This window comes from Ambystoma mexicanum, chromosome 8 (genome assembly GCF_040938575.1).
Source record: "Ambystoma mexicanum isolate Mex_15411 chromosome 8, UKY_AmexF1_1, whole genome shotgun sequence".
NCBI classification, from domain to species: domain Eukaryota; kingdom Metazoa; phylum Chordata; class Amphibia; order Caudata; family Ambystomatidae; genus Ambystoma; species Ambystoma mexicanum.
In genome coordinates, this window is record NC_090929.1 from 56,892,897 (window position 1) to 56,914,943 (window position 22,047).

Sequence of the window (22,047 nt, forward strand, 5' to 3'; positions counted from 1 at the left end):
TCTACATAGTGACAAAAATGGTATCCTCGCATGCAAAGTCAGGCTCAATACTGTGGGGGGCTAGTGCAACTGGTAATAGTGAATGTATATTGGAACCCGGCACGTTTGGATCTCCAAAGCTTCCAGACCTTGCTGACCACAGTAATGGAAAAAAAAACCTGTTAACTCAGAGTGATGTAAACGTGATTTTAGGAGGTGATTTCAATTCCCAATGTATAACAACACACAACAAAGGCAATCATTTAAAATGGGTCAAAAAAACAAAGACAGGATCTCAATGGGTAGAATATCTAAGCTCATGGGGACTTGGTATGTTAAATGGATCGGTTATAGGTGGTAGACCAGCAAATCCAACCTGGTCGCAGGGCAACTCCTTCTCAACATTGGATTATTTTTTTGCATCTGAAACTTTACAGGTTAAAGACATTTCAATGGAAACTATATAGGGAGAAGGGAGTGATCACGCCCACATAAAAATCAATATACCTGACATTAACAACACTCGATCAGCAAAGTATATACACAATCTCTCTGTAAAAAAAGGAAGGGCATCGCTGGTAAAATATAAGAGAGAGGGGAAGAAATTAAATGACACATTGTCATGTCTCACTATCACGGACCTAGAGGAAAACTGTAACCTCAAAGGTTTCAAGAAATTCATTTGGGCCATTCATCCTCAAAGTAAAAGTGGGTCCCGGAAAAAAACTCATCATCAACATCTATTTGATGAACAAACCTGGGAGCGTAAAAAAGGTTTAAGAAGAGAAAGCAGACGTCTGAAAAGGCTTATAGCAAACCCATCAATATTACACAGAGAATTAAAAAAGTTTGCGAGAAACTATAAACAGTGGTCTCGTGCAAGAAACTTCCAGCGTCATCAACAAGACAATGAACTTCTGGTCCATTATAAATAATCTGGGCAAGAAACCTGACGATAACACCACTCAATGTAACTTAGTCCTGGAAAAGAGCTGGGTGGACTATCTCACAAACAGCTTTAAGAATACATCCAAGATTCTAAGAGGAGACGAGGTTAACTCAAAATGGGAGCTCAAGTTTGATGTAAAACTAATAGAGGATCTAATTTTAAAAGCCGTATCATCAATAGCAGCAGGACTAAATGGGTTAACTTACCAGGTATTAAAAAACAATGTTAAAACCTAGGCTAATCTCCTATTCATCCTATATACGGAAATATAACAAAATTGCATGTTCCCCCGTCCTGGAAACAAGTAGTGATCATACCATTCTTTAAAGGGGGAGATTGGTCGCTGCCAGAAAATTACAGGCCAATTGCCCTCCTCGACATCAAAAGTAAAATATTTATGAGGTTGATCATGACAGAGTTAGAGGACTGGGCCATGCAGGCAAAAACAACTTGTAAATTTCAAACTGGATTCAGAAGGGGAATGTCCACCACACTAAATGGGCTAACACTGTCCCTGCTGTCAGAATATTCCAAAGCTTCAGGAGAAGTTCCGATATATGGAGCATGTATAGACTTCTCCAGGGCCTTTGACTTAGTGAACAGAGATCGCTTATGGGAGAAGCTGAGAAATTGGGGAGCATGAAGGGCTTGCTGGCCATTCTTTCAGAACTACATAAGGACACAACACTGATGGTATGCCTGGATGAGGCTGGGCACCTAAGTAGCTCCATAAGGGCTGAGCAAGGAGTGAGACAAGGCTGCTTGGGAATACCTTTCTTCTCCAATCAGTATCTATCAGATCTAGGGCCTTTTTTGGAATCATGGGCAATGGAAAGCCTGAAACTATATGCAACCAAGGTTTTGTGGCTCGCATACGCGGACGATGTAGTCCTTATCGACAGAACAGCGGCAGGACTACAACATCTTTTGAATGGCCTAAGCAAGTACATCAAAGTGAACGGCCTTCGGGTAAACCCTAAGAAATCAAAAATCTTGATAATGAAACAACCAAACAAACAAATAAACTATACAAGCTGGTTCTTTGAAGGTGAGGAGATCCAGAGAGCGGAAGAACTAGTGTATTTGGGGTATGTGATTTACGCCTCTCCCTCAATTTATAAAATCGAAGCTGAAATAAGAGAAAAAATGGAAAGAGCAATACCACAGATGAAAAAGGTTTTTTGGGGGCTTTGCAAATTCTCTATCATACCACTGATAAAGTTTTATATCGCAAAAATAACTCCTTTGTTAGTATATGGTTTGGAGGCCAATCCAATTCTTTGGGAGATAGACTGGCAAAAAATTGAAAGCCAGGTATGGAAAAGATCACTAGGCTTGCCAAACTGCCTACCTATGTCGGCCCTGAGGTTCGAACTTGGGTTGAAATCCCTAGAAAAACAAATAAACTGGAGATTACTATCACTCTATAGGCCGATAAAAGACCCACAAGATAACTCGCTATACGAGGATATAAAATTGCAGATGCAAGCGAGGAAGTCGAACTCGCTAAAAAACCTAGAAGTAAAAGTTTGTAAAATACTGGTGGCAGCGGATACTTCGACAGAAGTCCTGATGGCTAATCCATTGAAAGTTAAAAAAGAAACAGAAATACTGGACTGGATTAGAACAGGAACTAAAATAAGGCAAATAAAACACAAAAATAGTTTCCTCATAGTGGACAAAAAGCTGGGGCAACTGCCAAAATATTTACAAAAACACCCAAGTGCTGACTCAAGAAACAGATTCCTGAGGGCTCACCTAAATCTAAATCATACAGGACAAATCCTAAGTATTCGAGGTCAACACTCTAAATCCATATCTATATGTTATGGCTGTTCAGAACCATCCAAGCAAAGCCTATACCATCTGCTTCGAGAGTACAAAGGAACATGGGATGTGAGAGCCAACCATTTCTACAAATTTGTCGATAAAATAGAATGGATGACATCAGAAAACTTCTGTAACTTAATGATTTCAGGACACAATACTGCCATAACTATAGCAGTTATTCAAGTTCTAGCAAGAACTGGACTGCTGCAACAAGAGACAGACATAATACAGGCTCGAATTGAAAGTTGAAGTAAAGGAATATTGGGGGTCGGTGGTTTCGTAGTAAATCAATTTGGGTTAATAAAGGGTCAGGATTGCCATTATAGACCGTGAATGGCAAAGATATGTATCGGCAGATAACAGGACATGAATGCCCTGTTAGTTATATCTTGCATATACTCCTCTGCCTTTTCTTCTCCTTATTTTCACATCTATGGCCCTCATCACGACCCTGGTGGTAATTTGCGGACATTACCGGCATGGAGCAATTAACGTGTCCGTGCTGTCCAGATACCGCTAAAAGCGGCACATTACGACCTCTCGGGCACGAGCATTGCGCCATGCTGGTAATGTAACAACCGCCATGGCGGAAAAGTACCAAAAACGCCACTTACCGGCATCGTATGCCGTGCAAATAGCGCATCCTCCACCTCAACCATCGATATCAACGATCACCGCCATTAGCGGTGACCGCAAATAAGCAGAACCGGAAGTTGCGTCAACGCACAGTAACGGGAAAGAGCACGGCGGCCCTCTTCAAAAACACAACCCATTGCCATCCGCCTCAACCAGTGGACACCTGACCCCCACAACCTCTGCAAAGCTTCATCTACATTAATCCATCCTCACAATGCCAAAAGTTGTGAAAAAAGCGGAGAGCGGCTGCGGCAGGAGCGCTTCTCTAAGGAGGAGCTTAACATGTTGGCAGACACACTACAGGAATATGCCGACGTGGTGTTCTCGAACGAGATGACAAGACCGGCAATAGCCCGTAAGAAGGCCCTATGGGCCCTGGTCGCACAGAGGGTCAGTGCAGTTGGCACTACACCCCGCAATGCGAAGAGGTGGGATGACCTACGGCTCCGCGTAAGGAGTATTCTTTCTGCCAACAGAAACCTGGCCATGGAAACTGGTGGAGGAGCACAGTCACCAGTAAAAATGCAGCCGTGTGAGGGGACAAGTGCCGCACTCATTGGCACCGAAAGCATCGAGGGGGTCGGAGACATGGAGAGAGGAGCCCCGACTTCATGTGACGCAGGTAGGTGCCTCTAATCCAGCCATGCCAAAGTCCCTGAAGTCCAGATTGATGGGAATTGCAATGATGCCTGACAGGGTTAACACAACACATCTGCATAATACTGCCTACAGGCAGTTCTGACCTCCACCTTGTACACATGCAGTATGCACACCCTTTCCGTAGCCACCCACATGCCTCCATGCTTCTACCACCTAAAAGTATGTCACTGCCTCCAATGTGAAACATGTACCAATCAAAATGAATGCAGCCATCACCATGCCTGCTCAATGTCCACAGAGGAATCACTAACCCTTCCCCCCTTTGCTCCACCACAGGCTCTCATTCGGACAGCGACGAGGAAGACACTGCCACCACACCTGCAAAGAAGGCCAGGCCTGATGTCCCCACACAATAACCCTCCACCTCTGCTGTAAAAACCAAAATCCCTCTGCAGCCAAAATCAACGACCACAACACATGCCAGGGCACAGATGTGCACCAGGCCAAGCACCATGGTAGCACCAGTATCACACACCCAGCAAGTGTTGCCCACCGAAAGCACTGGGTCTGCCGGAAGCAGCACAATAGGCGAGACTGCTGCCACCACAGGTTGCTCGGATGATGATGCAGGGAATGCAGATGTAGTTGTAGGTCCCCCCACTGGCCACCTTCATTCCCCCTACCAGTCCCCATGCAGCCAGCATGTTGAAGGCATACAGGGGCAATCCCCTGATAACTCTTGGCCAGCCACTCCATCCCCAGTTGAGAATGTGCAGGAGGGGAGCAGCACATTCAACACGCCACTGGAGTGTGACTGGGTGTGGGAAGGGGTCGGGTGTGCTCCTTTTGTACTTGGCCAGTCTGTATTGCCTCCACCTGTGCTGATTGTGTGCACCTGTGACAGCTGGGAACACTGCACATGGCCATTTACGGTTGGTCCGCGATGGCGGTATTAGCACCATGGCGGTAAGGTACTTTACGGCCTTCGCAAGGGTGTTAAGAGCATGTCCGCTCGACTCGTCATATTCCCCAATTTGCACCATGCCGCTATTTCCGGCATGGGGGGTCGCGTGCCCACGCCCTTGGTGCTGTTAGCGGCACCGTTAACTACGGTGCCGCTAATTGCAGTTACTGGGATCATAATAGGACCTAGCGGTAAGCGATGCCGGTAATCCTTTACCGGCATCGTTTTTCACTTACCGCCAGGGTCTTAGTGAGGGCCAATGTCTGCTCGATCCCCTGTCTTCCTGCTGTCCTCTTTCTCCCCCCACTATTTCTTATTTTATTTTTCTTAATTCGGTTTTATTGTTTATCTGTCTAAACGAAATGTAAGTGTTATAGAATGTTAATCATTTTTAAGTTGTAAATATGTTGATGTTTTTGTAAAGGTCTGATTTGACCCAAACAAATAAAAACATTTTTTTTTTAAATATGTCTTGCTGTGTCAGCCTTAGTCTTGGTAAAACACATAGGCCCTCATTACGACCCTGGCGGAAAGTAACTGACATGACCGCCATAGCGTAAATAGCGTTTCCGCCATTGCACGATGGAGAAAAGTGCGGCCAATCCCGACCCATCGGGTACGAGCACCACGCCATGGCGGAAGTGCAAAGTCCGCGATGGCGGAAATGACCCCAAAACGGCCCATACCGCCGTCGTACGGCGCCCTAGGTGCAATTCCGCCACCCATCTTAGCGGTCACCGTAATGAGCGGTCAGCGCAAATTACGGTCACCGTAAAAATACGGAAACGGAAGTAAAAACATGGGGCCGGTACGGGAAACAGGACGCCGTACACCTATAAAATCAGAATCCCAACACAACCATTAAAAACCGACCCTGAGACACATCCCAACCCGTTAGCCACCCCATAATAAAAAAGAAAAATGGGAAAAGTTGCTAAAAAAGCGTGCGATCGCAAGCGGCAGGTCCACTTCTCCCATGAGGAACTCACCGTGCTCACAGAGACCCTCCAGGAGAACGCTGCCGTCGTCTTCTCGACGCAAATGGCCAGGACGGCACTTGCGAACAAGAAGGACATATGGGCCCTGGTGGCACAGCGGGTAAGTGCGGTGGGGACCGCACCCCGCAACCCACAGCAATGCAGGAAGCGATGGGACGACTTGTGGATACGCGTCCGGAGCATACTTTCAGCCAACCGCAACATTGCCACAGCTACCGGGGGAGGATCTGATTCACCCATCAAGTTGACCCCCTGGGAAGAAATCTGTGCCTCCACCATTGGAATGGAGAGCATAGAGGGAGTCGGAGGGATGGAGAAAGGAGTGCAGACATCCGAAGAATCAGGTAGGTGGGCCAAATTAAACAACGCTAAATCCACAAAGTCCAATCATGTGAAGCACCATGTGTCCCCATAGTGCAATAGAAACACATGTCCAGGAGAACGTCCACATACATTGCCATGATAGCGCCCTGTAAAAGTCAGATTAAATACATAAATAAGTAAAAATCCTAAAAACACCCTCTGCATGTGCAGCATGCACACCCTAACTGCAGGCTGCAAAATAACTGCACCCTCAATCCACACGAAAATGAGACCTCCCCCAAGGCCCTGACCCAAATCACCCTCAGGTACCACCCCAATGCATGTGATACATTGCCATTCCAACTACAACAGACCCATAAATAACGCATGCCCTCCTTTACTCCACCACAGGGTCCGAATCAAACGACGAGCTTCAGGACACCCCTACCAGCACACCTGCAAAGAGGGCCAAGACCAACGGCCAAAGACCCTCCACCTCAGCTGCACGGATCAAGACACGTCAGCAGCACGAATCGAGTGGCAGCACACTGGAGGGGACATCAACAGGCACCGCAGCAGCCAGCATGTCCACAACAGCAGCACCACAGGTCCCCCCAATGGATGCCACAGAAGACACTGCTTCTGGTGGCAGCAGCACCATAGGTGACACTGCTTTCATGCCAGCATGCTCCGACACAGAAAACGGTGCTGTAGATGTAGGATCCATCCATGACCTGTCCCAATCCCCCTGTATGTTTCATCCCGTACACCATGAGGAAACCACGCAGGGGCACCCACAAGACGACGACTGGCCAACCCCCACAAGGCCTGTGGCAAGGCAACATGAGGTGATCAGCCCCTCTGTGACACCACCGGAAATGGGCATGGCCCAGCAGAGGCAACAGTCCCTCGAGCAGATGATAGTGCAACAGCAGCAACTGGCCACGCTCCTCAAGGAGCATGCTGATGAATGTGGGGGTTCTAAGGCAGCCATTGAAACATCTACTGAGACACTTAGGGCAGAAATGGAGCGAAGTACAGAGACACTAAGGGCACAAATTGAGGGAAGCACCGAGAGCCTGAGGGGGGAACTGCATGCAACGTCCAAAGATGTATGTGGTGAACTTGCCGCTGTGCGCCGTGTGCTCACTGAGCTCTCACAAACCCTTAGGGACATGCATGGACGTGAGCAGGCAGAGACATCATCCGTTGCAAGTTCCGTCCAGGGCAGCCCCCAACGCAGATCCGGGAGGAACCTGCGCTCCACAGGCAGGGGTGCCCCTGACACCCGGAGAGGGGGCTTGCAATAGCGTCTGACCAATGACAATGAGCATCTCTGGACACTGGTGTTCTGGGGGGAGGTAGGAGGGTGGAGGGGGTGTGTAGGGTTCTTCCGGGTGGCTGGTCGATTGGGTGTGTAATACCATTTCACATTTGCAATACATATATACACATTAATCCAATGAGATGTGTGGACATTGATCTCTGTGTACGAGGCCTATCTTGGCGTACAGTCCACATTGTGCATGTTCCAGACACACACAGTGCCACAAGTCCCGTGTCCATGTAACAGCCACCAGGCGTGAGTACTAGAAGCATGCATCTATGATATTCTGACGAATCTCACGGGCCTCCTGTGCCTCGCGGACTCCTTGAGGTGCTGCCACATCCCCACCCTCATCATGACCATCTTCAGGTGCTTGCAGTTCTGCGTCAGGGGGCATGGACACATTTCTACGTACGCACATGTTGTGTAGCATTACACATGCCATGACCATCTTTGCAACCTTCTCATGGCGGTACAGGAGTGCCCCGCCAGACCTGCTGAGGCAGCGGAAACGAGCCTTCAGTAGGCCGAATGCCTGTTCTATGACTACACGGGTACGTGAGTGGGCATGGTTGTAGTCCTCCTCATGCTGGTTCTGTGGGTTCCGGATTGGTGTAAGGAGCCATCTCTTCAGTGGATACCCGGCATCACCTGTATGTGGACAAAGAAGGATGTTGTGGAATAACATTGCTACGTACGCATCCCCCCCTTCCTGCCACGTCATTGACGCATCACCTACCCCACATTCACATGCATTAAATGAGACTCACCGAGTAGCCAGGATCGGTGCCGTGCGTGTCGCTCCATGTAGCGTGGTACTGTAGAGTTCCTCAAGACCATAGAGTCATGGGTTGATCCTGGAAATCGGGCAGAACAATGTGTAAAGATCCTGTTGAAGTCACACACCATTTGTACATTGATGGAATGATATTGTTTCCGGTTGCGGTACTGGACCTCCATGGCATGTGGGACAACCAATTCCACATGGGTGCAGTCGATGGCACCAATGCAACCCGGTATGCCGCCAAGTGCATGGAATCCCACTTTTGCGTTTGTGAGCTCCTGCTCCGAGCGTGGTAAACAGATGTAGTCGTCTGCGTGCTTCAGGAGGGCATCAAGCACTTGGAATAGTGTCCGTGACAATAGTGGCTGTGAAATGCCATGCAACTGTCCGACTGTGTGCTGGTAGGTGCCTGTGGCCAGGAAGTGGAGTACAGACACCACCTTCAGTAGGGGTGGGATGGCGGTTGGGCTATCTATCATGCTGACAAGGTCAGCGTGTGTCATGTCGACAATGGCGGTTATGGTGTCCCGGTCCAAATGGTAGAGGGTGTGGATCTGCTCAGCAGTGAGGTTGAACGGATTGGCACGGAGGCGTGGGATTGCGGGCTGCCTGTGTGGTGGTAGTGGCTGTGCTGGTGGGCCTTGCTGCCCCTGCCTTGCCCTCCTCTTCCTCCTCCTCCTGCGTCTCCTCTGTGCGGCCGGTTGTTGCAGTCGTTGTTGTTCGTCTTCTTCTTGAAGCTGGAGTACTTGCAGTGCTATCAGGTCCCCCAGGCCCAACATCGCTAGTCCTGTCGGTAGCATTTGGGAGTGGGTGTGGTTGTGGGAGGGGTTTGGGTGTGCAATTTATGTGTTTTCAGGCTGTGTAGCCTCCACCTGTGGTGATTCATTTCACCTGTGCCAGCTGCAATTACGTTTGGGCGAGCACGTCCCGCACACAACGCTGCTATTTGACGCATGGCATCTTGCAATTACAATCATGTATATGATCCCAATGGCAGTGAAATATTGGTTAATATGTTGATTCTGCTATGGTCCCATTGTTTCACATACTATTTCTGCAGTCGCGGACAAACTTGTGAAGGGTCAGTGGAATGTAGTACTCGATCAACGGTGGACCCTCATGCAGCACTGTACCGACGTTCACCGACGGGCGGGGAGTCCCATTAGTGATTGAACCCAGTTGCCATTTTCACACACAGCCGCACTACATAGATGTATTTGTGAATCCAAGCGTTCACAGATGCCGTTTCGACGTGATGTTGCAAATGAGGAATTCGAAGGACAGCGCTTTTGCTTTTCAACTAGCGGCGAGGAGACGCCCACAGGTCTGACTGGAAATGTAACGTTCTATTGTTGAATGTCCTTGGGACAGGGCCCATGACGAGAATGCAATGTTTGATGTGAATTGAATGGGATGCGCAATAGCGTAGTGGACGATGAGGCAGGACGTCCCCAAATACATGTTACTTCACTACACTAGTGAACCGGGCAGGAGCACAGTGGATTTTGCAGACTGCATTACGCACAGACTCAATGGAAATTTCAAATGTGATGTGAGTAAATATTCAGGCGTTTCTATTCCGGGATGAGGGAATGATGAATGGATGCATGGACAGATGATTTAATTGAGAGTTTGTCATGTGCATGGCTTTTTGATATCTATCCCCTTCCCCTGCGCTATGTGATGCAAAGCTGCCATAGTGGGTCCATCATCTGTCTGCCCTTGTTGAACCCTCCCTGTCTCGACGCGCCTTCAAACACTTGTGTCTGTGCACGTTACTAATCACATCTAATGGATTCTGTTTTGACAGACGCATGCACACATACACTCGTTAGTAATAGTGTATTGAGCTCGATTTATGTCGTTATGATTCGCAAGTGATTTTTTGGTGGCATTAATCCTTTTGAGTTTGCTAGCATGCATATGGTTGTATATTTAGTGTGTTGAATGAACTGAGTAATTCATATGAAGTTCGGATGCCCATGCTATTATTTTTTTCTTTTGGGTGACAGGTATCTCCTCCCCTTTTGCCGCTGCCATCTGTATGCCACTCCTGCAGATGGCTTTTACACTCGACACCTGCAGCTTCGAGTTAATCAGTGGAGCACCATTACGATCTTATGGGACGATCGCCAATGGGCCACATGCCCTTACGCAGTACTAGTGGCTAGGAGCAACATATGTACCTTTCAGCTGGACTAGTGCCTACTTCATGGGACTGCCCTGCGGTTCTAGGCGCTTCCGTGTTGCCTTTTTGGTCGTAAATGTAGGCCCTGTGTACCATGAAGGAACAGGGCGTCACACAAGTAGAAGCTGGTCATTCATTGCGGATGCAGCCCACAGTGATGGAAGTCATTTGGGAGTTAGTTTGCGAATAGCTGTATGGGCTTGGTGATTTGGATGTGCATTAAAATTATGTTCAGATATTGACCGTGTGGCCTTATTCTTTACTAGTGATGTAGCATATTCCGATTTGTGGCGCGATGTATTGTGAGATGATCTGCATTGGGTTCCGGCTTCTGAGTGGAGTTGTGTGGTACTGTACTGGCCGCGTTTGCCTACGTGGAGTTGTGCAATGTGGGCAGGGAGTGGAGTACAGGCACTCAGTAGGGCCATGTACGGTTGGTTCGCGATGCCGTAGTTCTCACCATGGCGGAAAGGTACTTTCCGCCATGCTTGATGCCGTTGAGTACATGTCCGCTAGGGTCAGAATTCGCGTACCGTTGCGCCATGGCGGAAATTACGGTTTTGCAAGGCGCGCGTGCGCGTGCTTGGTGCAGTTAGCGTTGGCGTTCACTACGGTGTCGCTAATGGCATCGTACTTTACGGTGACGGGTCATGATCGCAACGAGCGGTATTCGATGGCGGTATTTCATTTCCGCCTTCGTTTTTGGAATTCCGCCAGGGTCGTAATGAGGCCCATATTCTTTGTTTCTTGCATGAATCTATTTTCTGTAGCGTTTCTGATCTGCGGCCCTGGTTTGTCTCTGAGGTAGTTTTGACACGATCCGACGTGCATTTTTCCATCATGGCCGCTTTCCTCACGTTATAGTTTCTACTGCAGTGAGCTTCTATGTAACTCAACTACCTTGCGTTTCTTCGTATGTACATTCATTGAGCTTCGTTTCACTTGTCTTCTCGGCATAGATGATTACTTCATCTCTTTATAACTGATTACATCATTACTTGGATTACACCTTAACTGTTTAAGGTGTAATCTGTGCATCGTCGTATCTTCCCTTCATGACATCACTTTACTCTCATCTGTTCGCAATTATAGCTCTTCTATGCTTGCTGGTGTATGCCGACATCCTTCCACCAGTTCAGTGCGAGGGTACATATGATACGGTTGTCTGACTGCATAACGTCTCTCATATTGTCGGTGTGGTATTGGGACAATATCTGGTGCCATGCACAGCGTCTTCCAGTTTTGCTTCCAGTATGATGGAGGTGAGGGGGTGGGTACTAGAGATGATGTCAGATGATGCCATCTGCTCCTCTACAACGCTGTCTTTTAATTACACCAGATAATAATCACATATGTGTGAGCTGATTCTTGGCAAGTAATTTCCACTTGTACAATCTCTGAAAAGCACTTTATGAACTTATAGTAACCAAAGAGCAAATGATACCAGTAAAGATTTTTGTTTATGCTTTTCTTCTTTAAGTTGCACACACTTACCAAATACTTACAAGAAGTAACATGCCCATTATTGCTTTGCTTGTTAAACCTAAGACTCAATTTATTTTTTAGCAACTCTTTATTGCTGCATTAGCACAGTATTATCACAGACGAGCCTAAACATTTCCACAATGGTAATATCAAAGGTCATGAGTTTTGATAAACGTTTTTGTCGAATTTATAGACAGTGCCAAGAGCGCACACCTATGCAAGCATTGGAAGCTGCAGCCAGAGCCATTGTGTTGCCATTTTTTGCATTCTGCTGTCCCTATCTCTTTACCCTCTTTGCATTGCAGAAAGCTGCATTGTACCACACACACACACACTGAAGTATATGGTAAGACAACCCTTTTCCCTGCGTCACTAAAGCTATACCTGAGCTGATCACGAGTGCTGCCTGAGAAGTAAAAAGACTCAGGCGAAGGGCAACCACTGATTTTGAACATGTCAATGCATATTAAGCTGATTCGGCCCAGGTTTCCAATAACGTGTGCTACCAGCACATGACCAAGGTGGGGAGGGAGATCACAAAGAAGAGCTGCTATGTGTGCTCGTTCATCCCCTATGCCATGATTGCTTCCAGATCCTTCATAGCCACAGAAATTCCAGCAGCCAGATCACAGTGTCTTCTCCACCTAGCACTCTGTATTACAAGGGGCCAATTCCAAGGATGATGGGCCACACTGCGATGGATGTCACATTGGAGCTCAGATAAGACAATACAGTATATTTTGGATAGCCCAAACAAAGGAGAAGCCAGGATAGTAACACAAAAAGAATTGCAGTGTCTGAAAACAGGATGAAAACGAACATACAAAATACCGGATATGAAGGTGTCTCACCCGCTAGTCCCTGCGGATCTCTCCCTCCGGTGGCCAGAACACGGCATTGCCTTTGGATCCATAGCCTGGGGGTGGACCAGTGAGGGAGGATCACCTGGAGGAGGGGTCTTTGGGGAGTGGGAGTGGGACACCGGGTGGCGACACATGGTATCCCTCACCCTGCAACACCTTTACCCCATCTTACCCAGTACGATACGTGGAAACCTTACACCCCCCCTTTTCCTTTCTCAGCACTTTTGCATCGACAGCCCACTCTGGGAGAAAACAGACTCACACCCGAGCAGTGTATTTGACATGTCCCGCTACTGTGGTCAGGGGAGGTCAGGTAATTACTAATGACCACTCACACCAGACTTCCATTAGACCTTCCACACAGATAAAAGGCAGAGCACAGAAGTACACTCTGAGCGAGGGAAAGCACACAAAGGTACAGCAGTTTCATGTTGGCAGCTGAATGAGGGGAGAAAGACGGCAAACCAAGAAGGGTTGATAAGAATGGGAGTACCCTTGAACCTTTTGGACAGACGGCGTTACTTTCAAGAAACCTTTGAGGCAGAAAGCGTAAGGCCAGGAAACCAGACTAAAGAATCCTGCATTGTGTGTCGGAGATACCAAAGGCCCTCCCGCATATCTGGCCAAGACAGGGAGGAGCAGCAGCAGCCTCTGTGGCATCGTCATTGGCTCCATGAACAAAGAAGTGCCAGAAAGAGCAGCAAAGCCTGTGAGTTGAGGAGACCGATGCAAGACTGGTCTGTGTTGAAATCAAGGTTGCAAGCAGCAACATTGTATAACGAGCGTTGTAACGAACATTGTTAATTGCGTGTGATGAAAAACATGAGTAAAAGTCAAACTGCTGATGAATGTTTGAACTTGAGAAGAAAAGAAACAATACCGTTTACAGAGTTGTCCGGCACTGTGGACGTGCTTAGTCGAAAGTCTCTGTAAGGTATCCTGCCAAGAGAAACTAAAGTAGAAAATTGATGAGAATAATCATGTGAAGTTAATCGAAGTGGTCCTGCGATGGTTCAAGCAAAATCCATTGCAAATTTTAAAGACTTTGATTTTGATATCAAGAGGATCCGAGCCCGAATGAGGGAAATCCTCATCACGAGGATCCAAGCCGAATAAGGGAGATCGATATCATGGTGATCTGAGCCCGAATGAGGGAGATCCATAGTCTGAGCCTGAACGGGGGAGACCAAGTGTGAATATTGTGATAAAGAGGGTGTCTCAGCCTGAGGACATTGAAAGCAAGAACCTATGCATGTGACAATCCTGATAGGAATGGAACTTTGAGACTTTATTTGTTACGATAGATCCTCAGCAGTAAGACTGTTATTGAAAAGAGGCTTTGGCAGAAGGCCCCAGTGTCTGTGCTTTGAACTGTATCTTTGTGGCCAAGAAGTCAGAGTGTGTGCGAAGCTCGAACGTGCCACGTTGCCCTTTGCTGAGAACGTGGGGAAGGGAAGTCAACTGTTCAACCATCCTCACATATTATTTCTTGAACACTTTTCTTTTACATACATCATTGTCCACACTCTTTTGAATTTAGAAGTAAGGATTGGCAAAAGGTTTATTAGTATAGGCCCCTTTATTTGACAGAGGCTTGACTAGGCCATGTTTTATTATTATTTGATGGTCGTAACTTGCTCCCATCCTTAGCTTTAGGTTTAGATCGGCGGTGGACCAACCCATTTGACGTTCAATAAACACCCTTGAACTGTGATCACTTGTGTGTGTCTTCACGGTTTGATTCCATGCCTTCTTACATACTGCAGTGATAATGGACCACTATTGGGCATACATGCAACTACCACTGATCTGGGGTGGGATATGTTCCCTAGTACAGCTGAATACACCAGCATAAGTGGTGCCTCAAAGGACATACAAGTAGATGGGTGCCCCAAAATGGATGCACACCGGAGGAAGAAGAGATCTGTGGAGCTGATAAGAATAAAAAGAGGAAACTAGATTTCAACAAAAATATAAGAAGTACTTGATGCAATAGCACCAGAGCATAGACTGTTCAGCAGAACTGAAATGTTTTTTGCGTCATTCATTCCAGGAATTAGGGCCAATTCGAACGCCAAGTGGCTCCAGCTTATATGATGGGAACTGTTACAATGAATTCAACAGTTAAACGGTTCAACACTGTCAAAGAAGAACTGAGGGCTGTCCGGCTGATGACCCTACAGAACAGATATGTTTTGGATCTCCTCATAGCCATGGAACGAGTCTTGTGCACAAAGATAGGGCCTTCCTGTTGCACTTATTGCCCATCTCACAATGGAGAGAATGGAACCCTCACAGAAACAATCCTGCACTTATCAGACCTGCATGCCAAAATAGGAGAGATAATAAGCCCAGCAGGGGAAGATGAAGATTGGCTGACATACATCTTTTCCTGGAAACAATCATGGATGGCCAACGGGCTGAAAGTACTCGCAACTGCCTTAGTGCTAGTGCTGCTAGCATTCTGTGTCATTAGAATAGCTATAACCCAATGCAAGAAGACCACTGAGAGAACAATATGGATGAAAATATAATTGGACGTAGAGACAAAGACAGATGAAGAGACGCAGACTTTTGAAGGGCTACAATCACACCCGAAGCAATGTTCTCTTTTTCCTCCAGACAGAAGGTTCCAATTTTCCCCAGATCCACGTAACTATATGGGACGATGGGTATGGTGCAAAACCAATAGAGACTGCTGCTATATGACCTGGAATTTTGTCGAACAAGTAAAATATCATGGTCACCTGGGAGGAGAAGTATGTATTCTGAAACCATGCATGAACTGGGAACATATTCATCAAAGTATGGTTGATATATTGACCAGAGGGGGATTGAAAAGGGAAACATGAATGTGGACTTTGTTGCACCTACCCCACCCTCTTCTCGACGACAGAGAAAAGAATGTGTACATTGTTCCCGGCCCCATCCTCCCCATCGTCGATCTACCGCAGATGTGAGAAATGCTATTCACCTAGACAGCCATTTAAACCCTATCCTGATGATGTCACTAAACAGATACATTTGCAGTCAATGGAGCAGGTAGCCTGACTGTGACCATGCAGATGCTGATGACGTCACGATTGAGACTATAACATAGATGCTTTGGACATGTAGCACATATGCACTCCTGCATGAAACTACAAAGGCACTTAGATTAAACTGCTAGCAGACATGAAGATCATGCTCATGACCCACTTAAGAGGACGGACACACTCTTGCTATGCAGTAACCACAAGTTGCACAAGAATACATATAACTGCTTGCTGATGTTAAATGCAACTAACATGTGCAGCCATGTAAATCAAGATGGAAACCACAGCCGCATTGAAATCGATAGAAGATGCTAAAAGGGCTTGAGAACACACAGAGAGACCTAACATGCTGATTTTGCAGAGACACGCAGACCAGGTTGGCAGTGCAGCCAGCATAAATATTCTTGCCAAGGACACCGAAGGAGAGAAGGTTTCATATTAGCAGACGAGATAGGACACCTGTGTGTGTACAGCTGAAAATCCTAATAAATACCGGCAGAGAAAATCAAGTGTGTGGTCCCTACACCGTGATCTGAACCTGGAAGACAAAGCCTATTCATTCGAGGTAGGCAGAGACTGTTGTTCCCATCCAACTGAAGGCAGGATGATACAAAAGTAATGCCAGTTTCAAAGCATGATGTTCTGTCTCAGAGGATCGGAGATGGTAACATGTTGGGTACGTGCAGCACCTTTGGGGCCATTCTCACCACCTTGAATAGTTGCACACGGGCTGGTAGCTTTCTAAGGCACCAAGGCTGAGAATACCCTCTCAGACCAATTGTAATGCTTTAAAAAAGATAATATCTTTGATTAAACCATGTAGTCTGTTTGAAAAATGCATTCTGGGTGCAGCAGTGGACATTTTCCTCAAGCTTCAGTGAAGGCTGCATTTTAATGTGAGCTCTGAATACGGTTTGCATTCTTTGAATCACTAGGAAAATATATTCTTCCAGTCTGCAGTGTTCCAGGGATTGTTTTGAATAAAGCGGCGATAATGTTGCAAGAGCCGAAAGCAAATATGTTGTCTTTCGCGCTCCCATGAGAAAGAGGCCTTTCAGAATTTTCCATGTGACATTTCGGCCGAATGTCAGTGGATGCTTGCAACAGGTGAACTTTCTGAAAAAGTACTATCCTGCATTTGTGGGAGGTTTAAATTGGAGAGCAGCGGAATTAGGTTGACAGAGAAAAGCTTCTGTGCTGGAGAAAGGGTGGACACATCTTTTCCTTCTGGTCCTGTTGTGAGGATTCTCTCTGCCAACCAGGTCTGGAAGCTGTCCAGTGAAGAGTTTTGCAAGATGAGGTGGTCTGCAGCTGTGCCAATGGTGAAGTAAACCAACTATTTTTTATTTTATTTTTTGTTGTAATATGTAGATTTTAATAAACTGCCATAAAGAGCCATTTTATAATCTAGTTGGGTGTGTGAATTCTTGCCTTTCATGTGTACAATGTTCGGCGATTCAGTTTATTGAGGAGAAGAATTAATTACTATATCCATGCACGTTTAGAAAAGCAAAACATTTTGGCATCATCAACACTGCGTTGTGCTGTTTATATCCAGGCAGACAGAAATCTGTGCTCGTACTTTGAAATGCAGGATTTATGTTGCATGTTTTTTTTTTCTCTCTTTCTTTGTAGTGCGAGCTGGGTTGTATTGAAATCGGTTTGTGTGCGATTGTTTGGAGTGACAACATTCAGGTTGCAGTGTATTATTCATTGTATATAGATCATTGCAAATTGCGGTAATTATGCATTCCTTGTTTTAAATGAGAGATAAGGATTCTTCTACTGGCGGAATTTATTGTTATTCCTGGTTGAATTATGGGTTCATATGAATCATTGGCTAGAGAATGGGATTGTGCGGCAGGTTTAAATGATCGGTGGGATGGACCTTTGAAAAGCGCTGAGCCCGATGATGTTGTTTCTTGTTTACATAATGTTCCAGTGCTAAAGGGGAATGTGTTTGCAGAGCTGGGGAGATGGGCGGAGTCATCATGCATGCTTACCGTATATTTCATCAGAAAAATGTAGAATTAGAGGCAGATGTATTGCATCTAGAAAAAGAATTAGCAGCAGAGAGCCGCATTTCTTTAATGCAACAATTGTAGTTGAAAATCATCTGGCATCACAATGCCTCTAGGTATCAAGAAGTGGCCTGGAGAACTGCTGTCAGGGTTGCCAAATATAAGTATAGGAAGCATAGGGACTCTGTTGACAAACATAAAGTGGCAGCAGTGATTGCCACTGCTAGCGCAGATTGGAATCCAGATTTATGGGATGGTGACGTATGGTGTTCCAGTGATTCAGATGTGAGCCCTGAAGTGAAGGCAGAATCTACACCAAAACAGGTTGGGAATAATGCTACTGCTAACCCAGTAACTAGACCAAGAACAGGCCCTCACCCAGACAATCCTGGTGGGGGTGGTGTTGTGGATTTGACCGAACTGGAGGATTACACACAGCAGGAAGTGGTTCAGAGTATTACTCGACTAAGGCAGAAGTCATGGGAGCCCTTACTCACCTGGATGGTGTGCAAGTATGATGGCAGCATTGGGGGTTTGTTAGTAGATTCGCCAGACCCCGCAAGCTTCCTGCCTGTCTACACTGACAACAATATACAGGAGGTATTGCAAGCTGGGCCTCTTCCTGATGCGAATGGGCAAGCTTCACAGGTATCTTTGTTGCACCTAGCAGCTCAGGGGTGTGACCGCAAGTATCCTATTACCACGGATTGGCCCTCTGAAGAGAAAAAGTGTATACTTTAAAAGAGGCAGTTTAGAAGATCAGAGAACATGCTATGAAGGTAGATATTCATGTAGATGAGCCAGTACATATGGGAGTGGTGCCACAGTCAGTGTCAACCAGCAATATTGTTACCAGAACTGCCCCACCCACATGTAAGAGTGTCATTATGACTTTGCTGGTAGGCATGACTGGCAAGCCGACTGATGAAGTAGTGGATGCTATACAGCAATTGTCAGATCTGGGTGAATGGGACAAAGGCAAGGACAAACCTCCAGAGACAGAGAGGAGCGCAGTGAGAGGAGAACAGAAGGCAGGAGACAAGATACCAAAGATTCCCGGGTGTCAAGAAAATACATGTTTTTGGCATTGTTGAAAGATAGTGTGCCATGGGAAGAGATTGATGATATTGAAACCAGGGATATGTATGAGTTACATAAAAAGAGAGGGCTTCCTGGGAAAGAGCGTTATAAACAAGTCAAGAGATAGGTGGTGTCCAAGCAGAAAAGAGATACTTCACCTTCAACACCTCCTGAAGAGGAGCAGAGGGCGGGGTCCATTGGGATCCTTTCCTAATACCAGCCAACATATGCTGAGTTAAGAAAAACAGTGAGTGCAATGTTGGAGACTAAGTCTTGGTACACTCGTTCTAATAGGATTCTGGCCAAGTCCAGGTAGTGTCAGCTCGCATAAATTTTGACAGACAACCTCATTTTAATATTAAGATATTTTGGAAGCCTGAGAATATAAGAGGTCCGAGCTTTGATAGATACCGGGCGGGGGCCTTATTGATTCATGTAAATCCTTCAAGATTTAAAGGTCAAAACTTTACCATTACTGTTATGGATTGCGATGAGCTGAGGTTCTCTCTGGAGCATGACGGAGTACACTGTCCACCGGTGGGAACACAATCCACTGGAAGGTTATATACTACACTATGAAATGTCTCCCCTCTGGTGGAAGTGCTACGTGACACACCTCCTAGTCTGTAAAAAGTGAGGACTCCAAGATACAGGAGCTGCAGAGGATGACAGGGTAAGGGTTTAAAGACTGTGATACCTATTGAAGCAGTAGCATGGTTAAATATGAGAGAAACACATGAAAGACCAATACCTGGTAAATGCAATGTACAGCAATGAAAAAAAGGAAATAAATCCAAAGCCAGTCTGTCAACTAAGCGTTCCATAAACAAACGTCTTGAAAAATAAACTAACTAATTACCTAAGTAACTAAAAGTAAATGAGAAAGGTACTTTACGATCCAAGGTCCTATGTTTGGTGTCCAAAGGGGTCTCTCGATCCGTTGCAAGAACGTGTATGCTGCTTTCCGTAAAGCTTTAAGTAGTCCTGCATCAAGAATACTGGATCACATGACCGAAGATGTTTAGGAGGAAAGGACCTTGCGGCGTCATGTAAACGTGACTTCGGAAGAGGAAAGCAAGTCTGACGCGGTCCTGTCTCAAGTATGATGCTCCGACACTGGAAGAGAGTCAATAAAGCAGAATTCATCTTACTGCTGTGATCGCACTTGCCAAGGAAGGCAGTGCACATTTTAATAGTAAGCAGGGAAACGGGATGTGCAGATCTTCCTAACAATTACTGGGCTGTGTGGAAAAGAGACACCAACTGTACAGACAAGTCTGGAAATGAAGATGGCCAATTTGAAAAAACATATCAAATATTGATTGTCCCGATACCTGAATTGGGTTTGACATTTTGGAAGGATTGACTGTAGGATTAGGAGGTAAAATGTATCAATTTGGAGTGAATGCATTGATTTGTACACCAGTTATTGTAGGCAAATTGAAGATCACTCGGTGCACGTGCCATTTGCCACGAAGTGTGTGTCAATGAAGCAATACCACTTTCCCGGGGGACAAAAGGACATTTCAGACACCATTAAAGAACATGTAGAGGCAGGAGTATTGAGGCCAGTCTCTTCTGCTTGGAACAATCCTGTCTGGCCTGTGACAAAAGGGGATGGAAGCTGGAGAATTACTGTGGACTATAGAGAGTTAAACAAATGCACTTCCCCTTTAGTTCCGGCAGTGCCAGATACTGTCACCTTGATTGAGAATATGCAGATGTTTGAGGGAACCTGGTATGCTGTACTAGATTTGGCAAATCCATTTTTCTCTGTGCCAATTTCCGAAGAGGGCCAGTCATTTTCTTAGGTTGGGCGTCAGTACATCCTTCACAAGATTGTCTCTGGGGTACTTGCATAGTCCCAGCTGGTGGCGGAACACTTAGACAAGAGACCATGTAAGCCTGACATGTAAATCTCACATTACATTGATGATATTCTGATTCAGGGCAAGGATGAGCTGAGTGGGCAAACTCAATTGGAAGCAATCATTGATGGGTTGAAGAAGGAAGCCTGGGAGATTAACCCTAATAATATTCAAGGGTCAGCTGAGACTGTGATGTTTTTGGGAATTCAATGGCACAATGTGCACCGAGAGATAGTGCCGAAAGCCAGGCAAAAGATTCTTGAATTTTCTTCCCTAGTGAACAAGAAACAAGAAACAAGCTCAGCAGTACATAGAGCTGTTTGGATTTTGGAGGCAGCATATAGCAAATTTAGGGCAAATCGTGGCCCCACTTTACAAATGGACACACAAGAAATATGAATTTAATTGGGCCGAAGAGCAGCAGAGAGCATTCGATTTGGCAAAGGACACAGTGCAGCGTGTGCTTGATTTGTGGCCTTTGAAATCAGGAGAAGTAGAGTTAAATGTATCTGTACAAGAAGATTATGCTAACTGGAGTGTGTGGCAGACGCAGGACAATAAGTCAATCCCTTTGGGATTTTGAAGTTGAAAATTACCTGAGGCAGGTGATAAGTCGGCTCTTATTGATAGAGAACAATTGAGAGTGGGTCATGATGTACTGATTAGACTTGAAATTCCAATCATGCAGTGGGAGTTGAGCTCTCATAAAACACACAGGATAGGACACGCTCAAGAGGCCAGTATAATCAAATGGAAATGGTACATTCAAGACAGAGCAAAATCAGGAAAGGGTGGGGTTGCAAAATTACATGAGTAAGTGGCTAATATACCACCCGTAGATTACATACCACAGGAAGTGACTGAAGTACATGAGTCACCAGTGAAATGGGGAGTACCTTATGGATATCTGACAGTGGAGCGGACTGAGCATGCCTGGTTTACCGATGGCTCTGTTCGCTACATAGGAACTGAGCGCAACTGGAAATCAGTGTCATATAATCCCAAAACAAGAAGGATCTTAACAACGTCAGTGAAAGGGAAGAGCAGTCAGTTTGCAGAACTCCATGCAGTACAGCAAGGTTTGAAACAAGAAACACCTGGTCAATGTCATTTGAGTACAGATTCCCTCAGAACACA